Below are 5,425 nucleotides of genomic sequence, written 5' to 3'. Positions count from 1 at the left end.
TGTTTGAATAATTTTGCCCATAAATATAACATTTTTAAAGTTTTCAATCTCTAGCTAATCAGGCACCGGTATGGCCAGTAATTGGCCAATCAATAACTTCATAAAAGCATGAAAGATTATCCTAAAAATTCAGAATTTCTTGTATTCGAAGGGTCAGAGTCAGACTATCGTTGGACGCTTGACTTTTTCAGCTTCCCAGTTCAAGAATCTTTGATACTATTATATCATGGCAATTTACATGGACAGCATCAGATATTTAAAAGTATTTTTAAATCTACTAATCATAATCATCAGCCTCTTCCTCCTCATCATCATCGTCATCACTACTCTGATCCTCACTGGCATCCTCCTCCTCCACCCTGGTTATTTCCATCCCTCTTTGACTTTAGAAGCTAAATAAAATCACGGAGTGCGATATCTGGGTCTTCGCTCCTCATCAAGGTCTCGGCGACCTGTGCAGGTGTCACTGGCACTTCCGCCATCAGCTCGTCGATCTCCGGATACGTGACATGGTCGTCAATGGAGTGATAGTTGTTGACAGGAATCCTGAAAGCCTCTCTGGTGCAGTAGCCCATGTGGATGTGCATGTCCATCCTGCCAGGCTGCAGAAGCGCCGGGTCGAGACACTCTTTGTGGTTGATTGTGAAGACGATGATCCTCTCCTCCCCACCCGAGGACCATAGTCCATCCACAAAATTGAGAAGGCCGGACAATGTTACCTTGTCTCCTTTCTTAGAATTGGAGGACTTGCGAGTTTTCTTGTTGCCTGATTCCTTCCTTTTTTTGAGTTCGATCGTACAGTCAATGTCCTGAATGATGAGGATGGATCGGTTGGACATCTCAATAAGAATCTTCTTGAGCTGTGAGTTGTTCTCGACCCCAGTGAGCTCAAGATCATATATGTCAAACCTAAGGTGGTTGGCCATGGCGGCGATCAGGCTGGACTTGCCGGTCCCGGGTGGACCATAGAGCAGGTAGCCCCTCTTCCATGCCTTGCCGATCTTTTTGTAGTAATCCTTCCTCTTGATGAACTTGTCGAGGTCATCCATGACCGATTGCTTGAGCGCATGGTCCATGGCGAGCGTGCCGAACGTGGAAGGGTGGTAGAGGTCCATGGGAGACCACTCGGAGCCGTCGTTCATCCATATGGTGAGAGGTCTCTCCTGATCTCTTATGGCCTTTGCGGTGGCAATGATGTAGGGGACGTAAGTTTGAGCGCCTTCTCCTTGTGCTTCTTGTGGAAGCTGAGCTCAAAGTAGAGCTTGCGAACGCAGCCGACGACGATGTGCTTGGTGGTGTCGCTGTCGCTGGCGGGAACTTCGTGGGAGTAGAGGCACCATGTGAACTCCGCCCCTTGGAACACCTCCACCAGATCCTCGCCCTCCTCCATGCCGAGGAGGAGCTTGTCGTCATTGAAGTCAACGTCCACTCCGCCACTAAGGCGGACGCACTGCACGCTGGCGGTGTCCAAGCGCGTGGCGACACTACGGGAAACAGTAAAGTTGCCGAGTGTAAACTGTTCGCCGAGTGCATTCTCTCGGGCACTCGGCAAAAGCGGTGTTTGCCGAGTGTCTCCGTGAAAACACTCGGCAAACATTCTACACTTGGCGAAAATCCTATTTGCCGAGTGTCAAACAAAAAACACTCGGCAAACTCGCACCCGACACTCGGCAAACAACAGACACTCGGCAACCAACAGACACTCGGCAACCCTTAACCACGTGACTGGCACGTGCGGCGTCCGTTAAGGGGTGTGCCGGACGTTAGTTGTTTGCCGAGTGTCCGTTGGCGACACTCGGCAAAGATGAAGATTTACCGAGTGTTTAATGGGACACACGGAAAATACTAAATATTTGTCGAGTGCTTTATGGGACACTCGGCAAAACATGAAGGTTTGCCGAGTGTTTTTTGCGACACTCGGCAAAACATGAAGGTTTGTCGAGTGTTTTTTGCGACACTCGGCAAAACCAAAACAATTTTTCCCTCCTCCACCCTCCAAACTTTTTGTACTCCCCATGTATGACATTTGGCACTGTATGTTAGAAGGTGGACTATTTATTGACCTGTTTAGTATATTTAATGAATTAATTTCATTTAGAGTAATTTGTTGATTTAAGTCAAATTTGAACTGCAAGTGATTGGATTAATGGAATAATATGAGTGGAAAAATCGTATTCATGTTAATGAGTCCGAATTGAGGTCTCATCCAGGAAATGAAAAGAACTTTCGAACATTTTGTTAAGAAAATACGATTATGAACGTGTGGCCGAATGATTTATTAATTCTTAAAAATACAAACAAAGTTTGAAAATCACAATATTTGCCAAGATGCTATGATTTCATATGTGGAGGCTATGGTAAAAAATTGAGAAGGTTTCGCACAAATTTTGACAAATGATTCTTAGAAATCGAAGCATCTCCGGAGAGGATTCGTAGAAGTTGGAACGATCCAGTAAGATTTTGAGTCGAATCGATACTTGAATTTGTCATTGAGTTCAAATTTTTCTTATAGGCTATAGACAACATAGATTGGTTCATGTCAAATTTTTGGAATTTTTCAGATCCGTTTGATAATTTTTATTTATTAATTGCAATTATATAAATTTAATAGATACAAACTCAATATGAGCTATAAATCCATGAAATAATGGAATACTATTAGTAAAAAAATGAAATACGCATTGTTTAGTGAATTTGACTAGGTTTTTGCAAAGTTTACAGACTTTAAATTACTAAAACAGTGGTTTGAACATGAAATATAAGCGTACTTTGCCGAGTGTCGCATCAAACCTAGGACACTCGGCAAACATTTCGACGGGTCCACTTCCCAGTGATGGTACCGTTTGAAAATCCAAAAAAAAATAAAAAAGGCCTTTGCCGAGTGCTCACGATCTAGCACTCAGCAAAGCTTGGAAAATCCGAAAAAAATAAAAAAGGCCTTTGTCGAGTGCCCGCGATCTAGCACTCGGCAAAGCCTGGAAATTAATCCGGCCCACCCCCACCCTAACTCACGCACACGCACACACCCACACCCACACACCCACACGCGCCGCCCGCCCCGTGCCGCCCGCCGAACCCACGCCGCCCGCCGAACCCACGCCGCCCACCAGACTCACGTCGCCCGGCCACCGGCCCCGTGCCGCCCACGTGCCCGGCCCCCGCGCCGCCCCCGGCCGACCCCCGCGCCGGCCCCTACACCGCCCCCAGCCGCCCCTCTTCAGCCGGGCCTGCCCCCGCGCCGCCCCCGGTCGCCGTCCCCCGACCCCCGGCCACCGGCGCGCTCCGCCCGCCCCACCGGCAACGCCCCGGCCCCCACGGAACTAGATTTATGGATTGTTTCATGCTTATGTTGGATTATGCCTGTGATGTTTATGAATAATGCTTGTAATGGTGGTTGTCAATTATGCCTGTGATTGTTTATTACAAATGCCTGTGATGATGTGTATTGTGAATTCAGAGGGGTCCGTTATACGTGACAAAACGGGTAAAAAAGGGGGTACTGTCCACTTTGCTGAGTGCCGAGTGTTTTGGCTTTAACACTCGGCAAAATGGGCAATTGCACCACCTCCTGTTGCTTGTGTGCCGAGTGTTTGGGCTAACACTCGGCAAAGATCTATGTATTTGCCGAGTCCCACGACCATGACACTTGGCAAAGATCTACGTATTTGTCGAGTGCCAAGGCACCAACACTCGGCAAACAGCCTCGACTTTGCCGTGTGCCTCAAGGCCGACACTCGGCAAAGGTCCAGGTGTTTGCCGAGTGTCTGCCGTCTGGCACTCGGCAAACTCGCCGTTAGCCTGGACGCCGTCACCGCCGTTGTCGTCGAGTGTGTTTTTTCACCGAGTGTGTTTTTGGCCGTCGGCAAAATGTTTGCCGAGTGCACGAGTTTTGACACTCGGCAAACATCTATTTGCCGACACAAAATTTGTCGTGTGCCATATGCTGAGTGTTACACTCGACAAACTCTTTGCTGAGTGTTTTTGGGTCTTCATCGAGTGCCTATGGCACTCGGCAAATTTGCTGTTTCCCGTAGTGCGAGGTAGGTCTTGACGGCAGAGAAGACGCGGTTGGTGTACCAGCCGTCATTCTGCTCGATGGTGTACCACCCGTCGTTCTGCTCGATGGTGTCCAAGCGTGTGGCGAGGTAGGTCTTGATGGCGGAGAAGACGCGGTTGGTGTACGTAGTGCCATGTCAGGCGCGAGCGTAGGCTGGCGAGGCAGGAGGAGAGCAGGTTGCGTGCCTCATGGGTGAGCAGGTCATTGGTGAGCCTCCGCACCAGCATCATGGATGCCACCACGGATGTCGCAGCCACCATGGCCTCCTTGGTCTTCTCGTAGGATGAAGACAACAACGGCGCCATGTCGCGCTAGCTTGTTTTCCTGTTGGTTTCGAAGATTTGATTCTGATCCCAACGCTTTCCCATCAAGTGGACCCAATCCCACGTAAAAATCCCATCTGAGTCAACAGAAATCATCAAAACAAGCGGACGTTCAAAATCTGTCAGGGTGTTGCGCCACCTTCTTTCGGGCCGTGTATCGTATTGGAGCCCATTAGGGGCGCATCCAGGGATGTTGCTAGTCCCTAGACACATTACATTCAGTAGAGTCACCAAAGTTAGGGTTTGGATTTTGCTTAGATTCAATCTGTCATTGACAGTCGCCATTCATCGGTTTGTGAGACCCCAACTTCGTGTGCTTAATCCAAGATTTTCTGCAATTGAGTTACATTCTTCCTTGCTCTTGCTTGTGTCCTTAATTCGCTTGCAGGAGATAGCTTTCATGGCGAGGTCAACCGTGCTATGCACGGTTGATAGCTAGAGGAGAAATGGTACTTTGATTGTGGGGTTCGGATCTTGCTGATCAGAAGCCAGATCGAGTGTATTGCTACTCCACCAAATCGAGAGTTATCCTTACCTGACGGAAAATCAAGCACCCTAGTTCCCATCAGCTTATGTGGATCTTGTTAGGTAAAAACAATCCTTGCAAAATATTATATTTGAAATATTATCAAATGAAGAGAGAGATTTATGGAATTGCTGAGACTTGTCAAAAAAGCTATGGAAAATATATAGAGTACAAGGCTGGGGGGGCAAAGCTCCCCGATACATATGACAGTCTATGAGACGTACTACCAAATATACTCTAACACATATGAGGGTAAACACAAGTATGAGATGAATATTAGGAATAGATCACAATTTCATGACACGAGGTAACGTGATCAAAGGTAGCATGAGCCTAGCGTCTTCTAGTTGCAGCTCTAGCTAAAGCGATTACCAACCCATCTTGTACCTTGATAAAGAGTCATCCATTACACAATCTTTCGACCTTTTCCTTCTCGCATGTCATCACCACACAAGAGTCAAAACAGTGACTTCCTGAACACTACTATGATCTATCAGCAAGACATAGACTAATCACCAT

General features: G+C 47.5%; 1 pseudogene; it reads right to left on the bottom strand.

Moving 5' to 3' along the window:
• Positions 1-335: 335 nt before the first annotated feature.
• LOC101765496 lies at positions 336-4,362 on the bottom strand (annotated as a pseudogene).
• Positions 4,363-5,425: the final 1,063 nt, after the last annotated feature.

This window comes from Setaria italica, chromosome II, assembly GCF_000263155.2.
Source record: "Setaria italica strain Yugu1 chromosome II, Setaria_italica_v2.0, whole genome shotgun sequence".
NCBI classification, from domain to species: domain Eukaryota; kingdom Viridiplantae; phylum Streptophyta; class Magnoliopsida; order Poales; family Poaceae; genus Setaria; species Setaria italica.
The sequence above is the reverse complement of the archived record's forward strand: the minus strand, read 5'-3'. Positions and strand labels throughout refer to the sequence as shown.